Source organism: Aethalodelphis obliquidens, unplaced genomic scaffold (assembly GCF_003676395.1).
Source record: "Aethalodelphis obliquidens isolate GAN/ISIS:26980383/991018 unplaced genomic scaffold, ASM367639v1 scaffold9, whole genome shotgun sequence".
NCBI classification, from domain to species: domain Eukaryota; kingdom Metazoa; phylum Chordata; class Mammalia; order Artiodactyla; family Delphinidae; genus Aethalodelphis; species Aethalodelphis obliquidens.
Window position 1 is genome coordinate 10,226,823 of NW_020837953.1, and position 13,814 is coordinate 10,240,636.

A 13,814-nucleotide genomic window follows, 5' to 3' on the forward strand; every position below is an offset into this window, starting at 1 on the left:
TGTGTGTGTGTGTGTGTGTGTGTGTGTGTGTGTGTGTGTGTGTGTGTATGTATTTATTTATTTATTTATTTATTTTATTTTTATTATTTTTTTTGCGGTACGCGGGCCTCTCACTGTTGTGGCCTCTCCCGCCGCGGAGCACAGGCTCCGGGCGCGCAGGCCCAGCAGCCATGGCCCACGGGCCCAGCCGCTCCGTGGCACGCGGGATCCCCCCCGGACCGGGGCACGAACCCGTGTCCCCTGCATCAGCAGGCAGACTCTCAACCACTGCGCCACCAGGGAAGCCCTTATTTATTTATTTTTTCAGTACTTTGAAGGTGCCTAGTTCAGCCATTGATTGTTTAGGAAATCTAGTATTATTTGAAAGGGGTTTAATTCACATTTTGGTTATGTAGCTCAGGGTTTCTTGAGAGTGGTCCTGTACTATCAGTGTCACCTGAGAACTTCTTAGAAATGTAAATTCTTAGACCTCAGCCCGGTCCTATTCTGAATCAGAATCAGAAGTGCAAGGGATGACGAATTACTTAGCTTTTTGCATGGTAAATGTAGTTCATATTTTAAAAAACTAATAATGCTACTAATGAGTAATACATATAGGGTTTTAAATATATGAAGCATGTAATATTCACAAAGACTGCTTATAGTAGGTATTCCCTCCCTCCTTCCCTTTCTTCCATGGAAACAACCCAGAGAGGTTGTCAGTTTCCTGTGTGTTGGGGCAGTGGTTAAAAGAGTGAGCTCTGGCATTGTTCTGCATGGCTTGAAATTCTAGTTCTGCCGTTTGCTAGCTGTGTGAATTTGGGCAAGTCATTTAATCTCTTTGTGTTTAAGAGTCTTCATATGTAAGGTGTAAGAGTGTCCATAGAATTGTGAAAGTTAGATGAGATAATACAAGTGCTGAGAATAGTGCCTGGTCCATAGTAAGTCCTTAATAAATATAAATACTTGCAATTACAATTATTATTGGTTAAGAGCACCCAGCCATGGTCCATTTGTCATAACTTTCTGCTATATGTTTCTTGCTGTACCTGAAATTCATTCCTTTCCTTTGCTTCATTCATTTGACAAATACTCAGTATCTACTATCTGCAAAGCACTGGTGTCCGTATTATGGCATTACATAGTGAGCAAGACAAGTCACTGGCCCCATGGGTTAATGTTTCTAGTCAGGGAGACCAATAGAAACAAACAGATAATAAATATGTCAGATAGTGATAAGAGCTAGGAAGAACAATAGAACAGGATTAGGGAAGAGAGTGCCATAAGGTGGCACTTTAGATAGGGTGGTCAGAAAGGCCTCTATGAGGATGTTACATTTGATCAGAGATCTGAATGAAATAAGAAGTGAGACATATGAATGAATATCTGTGGGGATGTTCCAGGTAGAGGGAGCAGCAAGTACAAGAGCCTTGAGATAGGAGTGCTCTTTGCAGTTGCTTGACTGGTTCCTTTATGGTTTAGTTTAGGTGTCACTTGTAAGTGACTTCCTCAGCTTTTTCTTAGTTTGTTATGAAGTAATTCAGACATGACTTTTCTTCATATGTCTCCCTTAGGTGTCACTGATGCCATAGCAACTGTGTTTGCTCCCTCTTGATGTACTTATTAAAATGAATTGTTACTGTCTTTTTTTCCCACTGGACTGAGTTCTCAATGTCAGGGATGATGGTTTCTTATTGATACTAATTTTATTATTCCCAGTATCTGGGCATATAGATGTACAATAGATGTCTAAGTGAATGAGTAATGAATGAACAACCAAGTTTCTTGCCTTCTTATTTCCTCAGTATATTTCTCTCTGTACTTGTTTCTGCCTGGTAATAATGATAGTAAGTACAATTTATTTGAATACTTTTTTGTTTGTCTGGCAGTCAGCTTTTAGTGCATCAAATACATGTTTGTATTTAGCCATTGTGTTATAATTTCTCTCTTTTTTTCCTCTATCTTAAGACTAAGGTCCGGGAGGGCAAAGAAGTTGTTCTGTTTGTTCATCTCTGTATCAGAAGCGTCTAGTATAGTAACATATCAGGAATTGTTTGAATGAGTGATATGTTAGTATGCTAATACATTGAGTCTTCTACTGAATCACGTAGACTATATAGCATAAACCATATTTGTATAATATTCCAATAGACCCTGAACTAGGAGCTTTAAGCAAAATAGATCATATTAGATATTCTTAACCCTCCTAACTGCTTTCCCTCAGCAGCACCAATGTTCATGTAAGTGCTCCAAATAGAGTTACATTTTCTTAACTAGAAATTGAGACATATGGTCCAATAATTATACAGAATACTTGAAATTCAGACTGGATGAGTATTTTTTTAAATGTATCTTTATTGGAGTATAATTGCTTTACAATGTTGTGTTACTTTCTGCTGTACAAAAAAGTGAATCAGCTATATGCATACATATATCCCCATATTCCCTCACTCTTTAGCCTCCCTCCCACCCTCCCTATCCCACCCCTCTAGGAGGTCACAAAGCACCGAGCTGATCTCCCTGTGCCATGCAGCTGCTTCCCACTAGCTATCTGTTTTATGTTTGGTAGTATATATATGTCAGTGCTCCTCTCTCACTACGTCCCAGCCTCCCTTTCCCCTGCTGTGTCCTCAAGTCCGTTCTCAATGTCTGCATCTTTATTCCTGCTCTACCGCTAGGTTCATCAGTAGCATTTTTCTAGATTCCATATATATGTGTTAGCATACGGTATTTGTTTTTCTCTTTCTGACTTCCTTCACTCTGTATGACAGACTCTAGGTCCATCCACTTCACTACAAATAACTCAATTTTGTTCCTTTTCATGGCGGAGTAATATTCCATCGTATATATGTGCCACATCTTCTTTATCCATTCATCTGTCAATGGACATTTAGTTTGTTTCCATGTCCTGGCTATTGTAAATTGTGCTGCAGTGAACATTGTGGTACATGTCTCTTTTTGAATTATGGTTTTCTCAGGGTACATGCCCAGTAGTGGGATTGCTGGGTCATATGGTAGTTCTATTTTTAGTTTTTTTAAAGAATCTCCATACTGTTCTCCATAGTGGCTGTATCAATTTACATTCCCACCAACAGTGCAGGAGTGTTCCCTTTTCTCCACACCCTCTCCAGCATTTATTGTTTCTAGATTTTTTGATGATGGCCATTCTGACCATGTATGATACCTCAGTGTGGTTTTGATTTGCATTTCTCTAATGATTAGTGATGTTGAGCATCTTTTCACGTGTTGGTTGGCCATATGTATGTCTTCTTTGGAGAAATGTCTATTTAGGTCTTCTGCCCATTTTTGGATTGGGTTGTTTGTTTTTTTGATGTTGAGCTGCATGAGCTGCTTGTATATTTTGGAGATTAATCCTTTGTCAGTTGCTTTGTTTGCAAATATTTTCTCCCATTCTGAGGGTTGTCTTTTCATCTAGTTTATGGTTTTCTTTGTTGTGTAAAAGGTTTTAAGTTTCATTAGGTCCCATTTGTTTATTTTTGTTTTTATTTCCATTTCTCTAGGAGGTGGGTCAAAAAGGATCTTGCTGTGATTTATGTCATAGAGTGTTCTGCCTATGTTTTCCTCTAAGAGTTTTATAGTGTCTGGCCTTACATTTAGGTCTTTAACAGACTGGATGAGTATTATCTCCGTACGCATGTGCTAAAATTATCCCTTCTTCCAATTCCACTGTAGAAATTCTTGTTCCTATTATCTTTCAGATAGACGTTAAGCAATTGCAGATTCTGGTCGAGGTAATTCTCTACGGAGTCTGCATGAATGATTAGTAGACAACCCCCAGAGCAGTATTTAAAAGAGGAGTTTGCTAAGTAGGCCAAATAACAGATTGGTGGAATGTGTATAGGTGAAGGTAACACACTGCTAGTATTTTACTAAACTATGGATTGAAATGCAGCAGATCTTTTCACATTATGTTATAGGTAAGCTGACAGTATTTTTCAGTCAAAGGTTCAATTTGGCTGAAAAAAAATACTTTGTATTTCCTGGCTTTTCAGTTTATTTCCAGGAAAAGACAATGAAACACTTGCAAAGGTGGTTCATCATATGAAAGTCGGTCAGTATACCACTTTAATAGAATGAAGGAAAAAATTGTGATTATCTTGATGCAGAAAATGCATTGACAAAATTCAGCACCCTTTCATGATTAAAGTATTCAGTTAACTAGAAATAGAAAGGAACTTCCTCAACATGATAAAGTTCATGTATGAAAAACCCACAGCTAGCATCATACTGAATGGTGAAAGATTAAAAACTTATCCCCTATGATCAGGAGCAAGATGAGGATGCCTGCTTTTTCCACTTCTTTTCAACATAGTAGAGGAAGTTCTAGCCAGAGCAGTTAGGCAAGAAAAAGAAACAAAAGGCATTCAAATTAGAAAGGGAGAAGTAAAATTATTTGTTTGTCAATAACATGATTAAAAAAAAATTATTGTGGTAAATAACATGAGGTCTACCCCCTTAACAAAATTTTAAGTGTATAGTACAGTGTTGTTAACTATACCACAGTGTTGTATAGCAGATCTCTGGAACATGGGTTCTTTGATAACCCAATATTAATTCTTTTGGATAAACAGCAAGAAGTGGGATTGATGGATCATATGGCAGTTCTATTTTTATTTTTTTGAGGAGCCTCCATACTGTTATGTTTTTTTATATGAAGAAAATCCTAAAGATTCCACAAACACACTTTTAGATCTGACAAACAAACTTAGCAAAGTTGCAGAATACAAAATCAACACATAGCTGTATTTTTATACACTAGAAGTAAACAATTCAGAAAGGAAATTAAGAAAACAATTCCATTTATAGTACCATCAAAAAGAATAAAATACTTAAGAATAAATTTAATCAAGGAGGGAGAAAGGCTTGTACAATGAAAACTGCAAAACATTGCTTTGACTTAATGTTTAATTAAGAGGGAAAATGGTGGGTAAATGTGTGCAATAGTGATACTACAGGGAAAATGGTGGATAAATGTATGCAATTGTGGGTTAATAATAAAAAATTATTCTATTAAATTATCTTTATTTTGATATTAAGTTGTGTTAAATAGAAGGTGGCCCTTACAACTAAAGGTGTTTTAGAATTGGAAAATATGGTAATACCTCTCTGTTATGGAGGTTCAGATGATACATAGCATTTACTAGCATATGAAGGATGCTAGTAAAATGATGGTAAAGGTAAAAACATTGATAATAAAGGCAACAAACCTAAGAATTAAGAGCAAAAGTCCTGCAATCAGACTTCTTGGATTTGAATGCTGGTGCCAACTCTTAAATAGGTATGGGAATTTGAGTCAGCTACTCAACTTATTGATGTCTCATTTTCCTCATCTGTAAAATGGATATAATAGTATGTGCCTTGTCAGGATAAATGGACTCAGTGGGTAAAGTGGTTAAGACTAGTACCTGGTGTATAGGAAATGCTCAAAAAGGATTCAATATATGTTATTTACTATGAAGCTGTAAAATGATGACGTTTATGTATATATGATTTTAAAATGTAGTGTATTTAAGTTCATAATTTATAATTTAACTTGCCTTTTTTAAAAGCAACATTTCATTACTGATTCTTTTGTGTCTCTTGGAACTCCATTAACTGTGAAAATTTTCTTTGTCTCATTTGTGCAAAGTTTATATTTTTTCCCTATCTAATCTACTCTTCATTTGTCTGTATTAAATTTCAGCATGCTTGTTTACCTTCAGCTAGCACAGGTCAACTTAACTAATCATATGATTAGTTCTGGCCTATTAATCATCCCGCTCAATTGGGTGTCAACAGTAATCTCTGAGGATTTGCCCTCTCATATTATGTAAGTTATTACATTGATGAAAATTCTTTTTACCAAATTCTTTTCTGTTTTGGAAGGGAGAAATGGAACAACTAATAAACATGGAAAAAAATGTTTTCTCAATTCATTTTAAGAAATTGATTTATTTAGGAAATGGTGTTTACTTCAAATTATACTTGAGATAAAAAAGGTTGTGTGGATATATTTTTGAAAATGTTAGGTCTATAATATGAAAAGAATTGAAATAGCAAACATTTCTGTTGGTTTATATTCTTTGGTTGGGTCTATATGGCTCCAAGTACCAGTCAAGAAGTATAAAACTCACTTTATCAGCCAGTTTTATTCATTCTTACGTCAGAACTTTTTCTTGCAAGTAATAGGAAATGGCAGTTCTAACTGTCTTAAGTGGAAAGGAAGTATGTTAGTTTATGTAATCGATAGGTCCAGGAGTAGAGCTGGCTTCAGATGTGTTAGCATCACAGTGATACCGCTACTCAGTTTTTCCTTCATATCTTGTCTCCAGTCTCAGGTAGGCTTTCCCATTATAGCAGTAAAATGAGCACTAAAACTTCAGGTTTGTATACTTTATAACTCCAAATCTGTTGGAAAAGAGAGCCTCTTTTATGGTAGCTCCCACAAAAGAACTGTGATTTTCTCTGATTGGACTCAAGTCACATTTCTCCTTGGAATAGTTGTTATGGAAAGTGGGTTGAAGAGTAGGTTTGGGGCTTCCCTGGTGGCGTAGTGGTTGAGAGTCCGCCTGCCGATGCAGGGGACACGGGTTCGTGCCCTGGTCCGGGAAGATCCCACATGCCATGGAGCGGCTGGATCCGTGAGCCATGGCCGCTGAGCCTGCATGTCCGGAGCCTGTGCTCCACAATGGGAGAGGCCACAACAGTGAGAGGCCCACGTACCGCAAAAAAAAAAAAAAAAGAGTAGGTTTGGCAGAAAAATTTGAGGTTACTGACTGTTACGGGTTGAATTATGTCCCCCCTCCCCCAATTTATATGTTGAAGTCCTAACCTCCCAGTACCTCAGAATGTGACTTTATTTGGAAATACAGTTGTTATAGATATAATTAGTTAAGATGAGGTCATACTGGAGCAGGGTGGGCTGCTAATCCAAAATCACTGATGTCCACATCAAAAGGAGAAATTTGGACACAGACACACACACAGGGAGAATGTAATGTGGAGATTGGAGTTAAGCTGTCACATGCCAAGGAACTACCAGAAATAGGAGAGAAGACTGGAGCAGATCCTTCCCTAGTACCTTCAGAGGGAGCTTGGCCCTGCCAGCATCTTGTTTTTGGACTTCTGGCCTCCAGACCGTGAGACAATAAATTTCTGTTCTCCAGAGCCACTGTTTGTGGTACCTTTTTATGGTAGCCCTAGCAAACTAACACAGTGATCATGAATTTATGGTTAAACCAGTGTGTCCTGTTGAGTGACTTTTTTAGCGGCAGCCTTAAAGAAGGAGGATAGTTGGGTTCATCCAGGTTTGGAGTTTTGCTATCCTGGTGTGTTCTAAAAGAGGAACAAGGGAATTTAGGTTAATGACAAGAGGCTTATTGATATGATGCACCGTAAAATATAAACTGAATGATGAGGAAAGTAAAGCAAAGAGACGGTCCGCTCTGATGGATCACAGTCGAAATAAAAGGCTCCATGGATAAGAGGCCTTATAAAGGTCAAAGGATGATAACTTGAAAGAGAAGGTTATGGTTGGAGAACAAGATGCTTGAAATAGTGGTTTGAGGTATAGAGCAGTTTTGGATAACGGTAAAAGGGCCAGGAGTGATGTTACTATGAGAGTAACAGGATGACTGGGCCATAATATATCCACGTTGGTGGTACATTGTATAACTCTGTTTTGGAGAGACCACTGGTGTTAAGGACGTCAAGGAAGTAAGTAGCCAGGTTGTTGGATGGGTTGTCCAAATCCGTGGTGAAGTCATTCAGTTTGATGGAGGTTTAGGGTGGAGAGGAAGACCAAAGCCTTAGATGAGTGAAGTAGAAAGACCAGGAGGTTAAAATATAACAGTGATAAGGAAAGGGAGACAGTAATTTTGCTGAAAAGAGAAGAGCCTCAAAAGAGTAGAGCTTTATTTTTTCTTTGTTTTTAAAACAGATAATATGAACAAGCTGTACAGGTGAGCAAAGAGGGTTTTAATCCCATTTCTAGAACCTGAGATAGGCAGGAGGTTAAAACTGCACAGCAGCCATTTGAGAGGGCTTCAAGGGAGGTGAGAGATTATTTCATTTAGAGCAGGGGGTTGGAGGTAACATTCTGAGAAAAGACTGTCAGGCTTTCTCTTCAGGAGAGGACCAGCTGTTATTTCACGTAGGGAGGTGGAGGGAACATTCTCAGAAGAGGTTGAGGAAAAAGGGACTTGCTTACTTCTGTGCTAGACTGGTAAAGCCCTTGAGAGCAAGGAATGTATAATTCATCACTGTGCCTGTCTCAATCTTTGCAAGTAATAGGTTGTCAATAAATGTTGAATCAATTAATTTATACTCCCAGCAATATTTGAGAATTTACTGTAAGAAGGAATTTCACTAATGATCATTTATTCAACTCATATTTTTTGAGGGCTGTAGGTATTGCAGATTTGATGGTGAGCAAGATAGATGTGATTTTCTGCTCTCATGGAACAAATATTATAGTGAGGGCAACAACAAGAAAGCAAACAGACAAAATGAAAACAAGTTGTAACAGGTCTCTGAAGGAAACAAGCAAGGCTGAAGTAGAAAATTTAAAAAACGGCCTACTTTATGATGATCCAAAAAAGTCTCTGAGTGGGTAACATTTAAGCTGAGTCCTAAAGAAAATGAAGACACCACCTGTGCTTTTCAGGAACAGAGAATGACATGTGAAAAGACTGAATTGGGACAGAGCTCTTTTAGAAGAACTGAAATATCACAGTGAAGTTAGTGGCCTTAAGTGAGTCTGGAGAGGCGAGCAGAGGCTGGATAATGCAGGGACTCAAAGCCACATCAAGGAGTTTGGATTTAATTTTTTGTCAAATGAGAAGCCATTGGGGGGTTTAAACAGAAGAATGTTATATTCTTATTTATATTTACATATACTCTGCAATCTGTGTGGAGAGAATAGAGAGAAAAGAATAAAAGCAGAGAGGATGGATTAAAGGTTCTAATAGTCAAGATGAGATATGAACTACGATATGGAGAGAGGTCGATGAGTTCAACATATGTTTTGGAATTAGAGTTGATAGCTTTTGCATATGATAGATTGAAAATTGAGAATGAGGGATATGCTGACTCTTAGGTATTTGGCTTGTGTACCTACATAGTTGGTGGTGGGAGAGGAATAGATTTTTGGAGGAAAAAAAATACAAGTTCTGTTAGATGTTTGGGAGACATCCAAGTGGAGATGTAAAGTAGATAGTATGTAGATTGAGAGTTCAGAGAAGAGGTCAGAACTAAAGATATCAATTGATATTCATCAACATAAGTGTAGTATTTGAACCATGGGAATTGATGTGATCATCTGGTTGCCCAGATGTGTAGAAAAAGGACATGAGAGATGAGGTTGTGAATGTCCTTTGTAAAAAGTAGGGACTTCCCCGGTGGTCCAGTGGGTAAGACTCCAAGCTCCCAATGCAGGGGGCCTGGGTTCGATCCCTGGTTGGGGAAGCAGATCCCGTATGCATGCTGCAACTAAGAGTTCGCATGCCACAACTAGGATCCCACCTGCCGCAGCTAAGACCCAGCGCAGCCAAAAATAAATAAATTAAAAATAAATATTAAAAAAAGATAAAGTGCTGTAAAATGCAGGAAGTGGTTATTTTGTTTCACTTGTTCCTTATTTGAATTTTTATAAATCCACATATTATTCGTGCTTAAAAATAATGTTTCTCCCAGTGATTTCTGTTTATTTTGGGCTGGCTAGAATGACTTATGTAGGACTCACTGTCTTCTGATGAGAGACCAAAACTAGTCTTTGTATTCATTCTTTGACACTTTGCCACCCAGATTTTTGGTCAGGTTGAATTGGATTTAACAAAAGCTAGTCCATTGTTGCTTTGAGTTGCTGGTATGGTCTCTTTACACCCATTGTTTTTCAGTAGTATACAGCTGTACTGTCTTTTGAAATTCTTCTGTCTACTTAAAGTCCCTTTAATCTTTCAATTCTGATAATCTCCAAAGCAAATGTATTCTTGTATTCAGAGTTTGAAAGCTTTGTTTAGAATACTGTTCTTAGAGTGTTCCTAGGTCTTTGCCTGCTAACTGTGTTATCAGTTTATAAGGGTTTGTTATGGAACAAGCATGAGGTGTTAGCATGTTTGCAGAATGGAGCATTGCAACTTTTACTAGAATATAAGCTGTTTAGAGGGCAGGAGCCCTGTGTGATTTTTGTAACCCCAGATATCTGAGCCTATTGTTCTATACCTAGAAGGCATCCAGTACATGATTATTAAATTATTAAATGAGTTAGGATTTATACTGAGCTTAGGGTTTATACTGTTCATTCTCTAAGGGAACTGCTCAGATGGCTGCTTGTGTTTTCTTGGGCTCCTCCCCACCAGCTCTAACAGTGAGGACTGATCAGATGACTTGCTTTTCTCTACCCTCTATACCCAGCTCCTTTTTAAAGTTTCTTTATTACTGACTTGCTCTTGACTCCACACAGCTTCTGATTGCTATTTCCTTTGTCAGTTTGGATTGCTGTCGATCACTGTCGCTCCTCTTTATTTTTTCATTCTTGTCTTTTCCTTTTACTGTTTGTTTCCACCCTGTTTTCCTTTGTATTGTGAAATACACAAGTCTTTTTTAGACATCACAATCCTGTCGTCGGAAGGTTTTAGTCTCCTTCCCTGCAAGCCGGTCACATGATGTAAACATACATGTGTCAAAGCACAGGCTCTGCTGGTTGTATTCAGTTGGAACTCTGGTCATAGGAGTTGCTGTTCCATTATTGGCAGGGTGGTTGGGGTGGTGGTGGAGGAACTGAAAGGATGTAGGGCTAGTTCCTCTTCTGGTTCCTCAGATCTCTTGAAAATGGAGTATTAGAAGGCTGAGTTCTAAAGAGCTGAAGTTTTGTGTGTGAATATGTCAAATATACTTGCATGGCAAATTACCCAGAAAATTATGTGCTTTATAACGCTTATTTATTTTTATGTTCACTAGTACTGAGTTGTTAATCATTTCTTAAATTTTTAGAGAGACTAAAACTAAAAAGATTTTGAGTGGTTTATTTGAAAGAATAAAATCTATTCCTTTGTCTCCTTTTCACTACCTAGACTTCTATATCTGTTTGCCTTTATACACAGTATTCTTTTTGTCTGGATTGCCACCTTCTCTCTACTTCATCATGGTCTTCGACACCGCCTTTTCGTGGAAAGTTGCAAAAAGTAATACAGAGAGGTCCCATATACTCTTCATCCAGTTGTCCCTAATTGTTGTAACACCTCGTATTCTTATAGTACAAGAGCAAAATCAGGAAATTGACACTGGCACAATTCACACACTCTATTCAAATGTCATCAGATTTATAGATACTTATTTGTGTGTATATGTGTTGTTCTGTGCATATGCAGTGTTTTCATGTGTGGATTCATGTAGCTATAACCATAATTAAGATAAAGAACTGTTCCATCCCAAAGATCCTTCATGCTACTCCTTTATATTCATACTCACTCCCCTCTTTATTTATTTATTCTTTGGTTATTCTGTGTATCACAGGACCTTGTGATTAACTGAGAAAAAGATTGGCATTTTGTTTTAGAGGATGTCTGTCTATTTTTACCTTTTCCACATTGTACTATAACCATTTACAATAAGCCTGATACTATTTAAAGCTTCAGTTCATTTTGTGCACTATAGAATCATAGACTCTCAAAGTCATATAATCCAGCACCTCCTCCCACCACATAACCCCTGCTAACATGAAACTAAAAGTTTCATGTGAAGCAACTCTTGATACTTGTTTATTAACCTGTAAATTTCCCTAATAACCGGGACCTCTTCTTTCTCCGCCCCCCCCCTCACTACCTGGTATACTTTGGTGTTAGATTACCTATGTGTTAACTTTTGCTAGATTATGCTGCACTAAGAAACAACCCAAAATATGAGTAGCTTATAATAACAAAGGTTTGTTAATTGCTCACATTATAGGTTCCCTAGTAATCAGCTATGGTTCTACTCCACGATTCTTTTTCATTTCAGGATCCAGGCCGAAGGAGCACCCCCTATTTGTGACTTACTGTTCTCTTGGCAGAGAGAAAAGAGCAAGAGCTGGTGGAAACACACAATAGCTCTTAAAGCTTCTACTTGGAACTGGAACGTTCTCATATTTCATTGGCCAAAGTAAGTCACATGGCCAAGCCAACAGTAGGGTATCCACAGAGAGGCACTACAAGTCACATGGCAACAGGCAGGACTGTTAATACTCTTGTAAGAGGAGAATAAATGATTGAGGATTATAATACAACCTATGAGACCTTAGGATGGTATAACTTTTTTTCTTAGTAAAAAAAATTTTTTTCTGCCCTGGGGCAGGCATGTAGCATCGTAGTTCCCCGACCAGGGATTGAACCCTCACCTTGCATTGGAAGCACAAGAGTCTTAACCACTAGACCACCAGGGAAGTCTCCTTAGTAAAATTTGTTATACTTGATTTTTTCTTAATAAAAATAGCAGCCCTACCCTTTTCTTTTCTTTCTTTTTTTTTTTTTTTTTTTTTTTTTTTGGTTTTCACTGCATTAGTTAGGATCGCAGTGGCTTAAACAAGAGAGAATTTATCTCTCTCAAGTATCTGTCCAAGTAAGATAAGTGGTATAGGGCTGATATGGCAGCTTCATGATAGTGTCAGAGACTTAAGCCCTTTTCTCTATTGCTCTTTTATTCTCAACCATGTTTGCCATCTCTCAGTCTGGGTAGCTGCTCCATGTTTCACCACCAAATCTGCCTTCTGGACAGCTGGAAGAAGGATCGTGAGGTAGAACGCATTCTCCTTCCCTGTAGGTGCACAACCTGGGAGTGGGGCACATTATTTACTTTCACATTTCATTGAGGGGAACTGGGATTGCAAGAGAGGATGAGAAATATAGCTTTAGGTAGATGTCCAACATGTTCGAGTAAGATTTAGGGGTATTATTACTAAAGAAAGAAGAGAGTAAAGGATATTAGGGAACAATTAGCTATCTCTCTTTAATTCAGTTAATTTAACTCATACGAAACCTATGAAGAATAGGTGTTGTTAGCACTTTACAGATAAGGATGCAGGCTTTGCAAAGAGGTGAAATAAGTTGTTCAAGATCATACACCTAAGAAGTAGTGGAATGGGCTTTGAATTTAGGCCTGATACCAAAATGTGAGTGTTTTTTTTTTTACAAAACTATATTGGCATTCCAACATCTCTTATTTTCAAGCACCTAACATTTTTTTCAGAGTAGTAATAAATAGCTATTGACTCTTTAGAAGGAATTCTTCTTACATTTATGAATATTTTACTTTATGACAACTGATAGGTGTTTATGATCTAGCCAATGAATAATTGCTTTAAATTATAATAGTGTTAGAATTTTTAAAAGTGAGATTTTGATTTTGATAACTTTAGTTTAAAAGTTTTCCTTTAGAAATTAATTTAGTTACTAAAAATTTATATGTAACTTTGCATACTGATGTCAGTATTTTGGATTTTTACATTTTTCCCCAAACTGAAAATAGCTTTATTGTTTTATTCTAATTATAAAAGTAGGAAGTGCTTATTATAAAAAAGTTTTCAGAGAACGCAGAGTAGTATAAAGAAGAATGTAAAAATCATTTATAATTCCATTATACAGAGATAATTACTGTTATCATTTTAGCTATGCCTCTCAAAATTTTTCTCTGTGTTGTGTGTGTTGTGAACGTGTGATTTTTTTAATCTAAAATGATCATATTTCAGTTAGAAAAAAAAAGCCAATTTTACCAAGATACACCAAACACACTCTCTTTGATCATCTTACTTGAAGAGTAAATTGGCAATTTGGATGGCTTTTTCCGTTCTCACTTAGCTGTAT

At 37.4% G+C, this 13,814-nt stretch overlaps 1 protein-coding gene across 3 annotated transcripts in view; it reads left to right on the plus strand.

The window, feature by feature from the left end:
* The window catches only part of EPS15 (epidermal growth factor receptor pathway substrate 15), a 160,537-nt gene that overhangs the window by 15,800 nt on the left and 130,923 nt on the right, over positions 1-13,814 (plus strand). The window contains exon 2 of one of the 3 annotated variants that reach the window (XM_027108580.1): positions 11,977-12,117. The exons of the other annotated variants lie outside the window; for them this stretch is intronic. The gene's annotated coding sequence lies outside the window, so the exon portion shown is untranslated. The remainder of the gene's footprint in view (positions 1-11,976; positions 12,118-13,814) is intronic. 3 annotated transcript variants of the gene reach the window in all.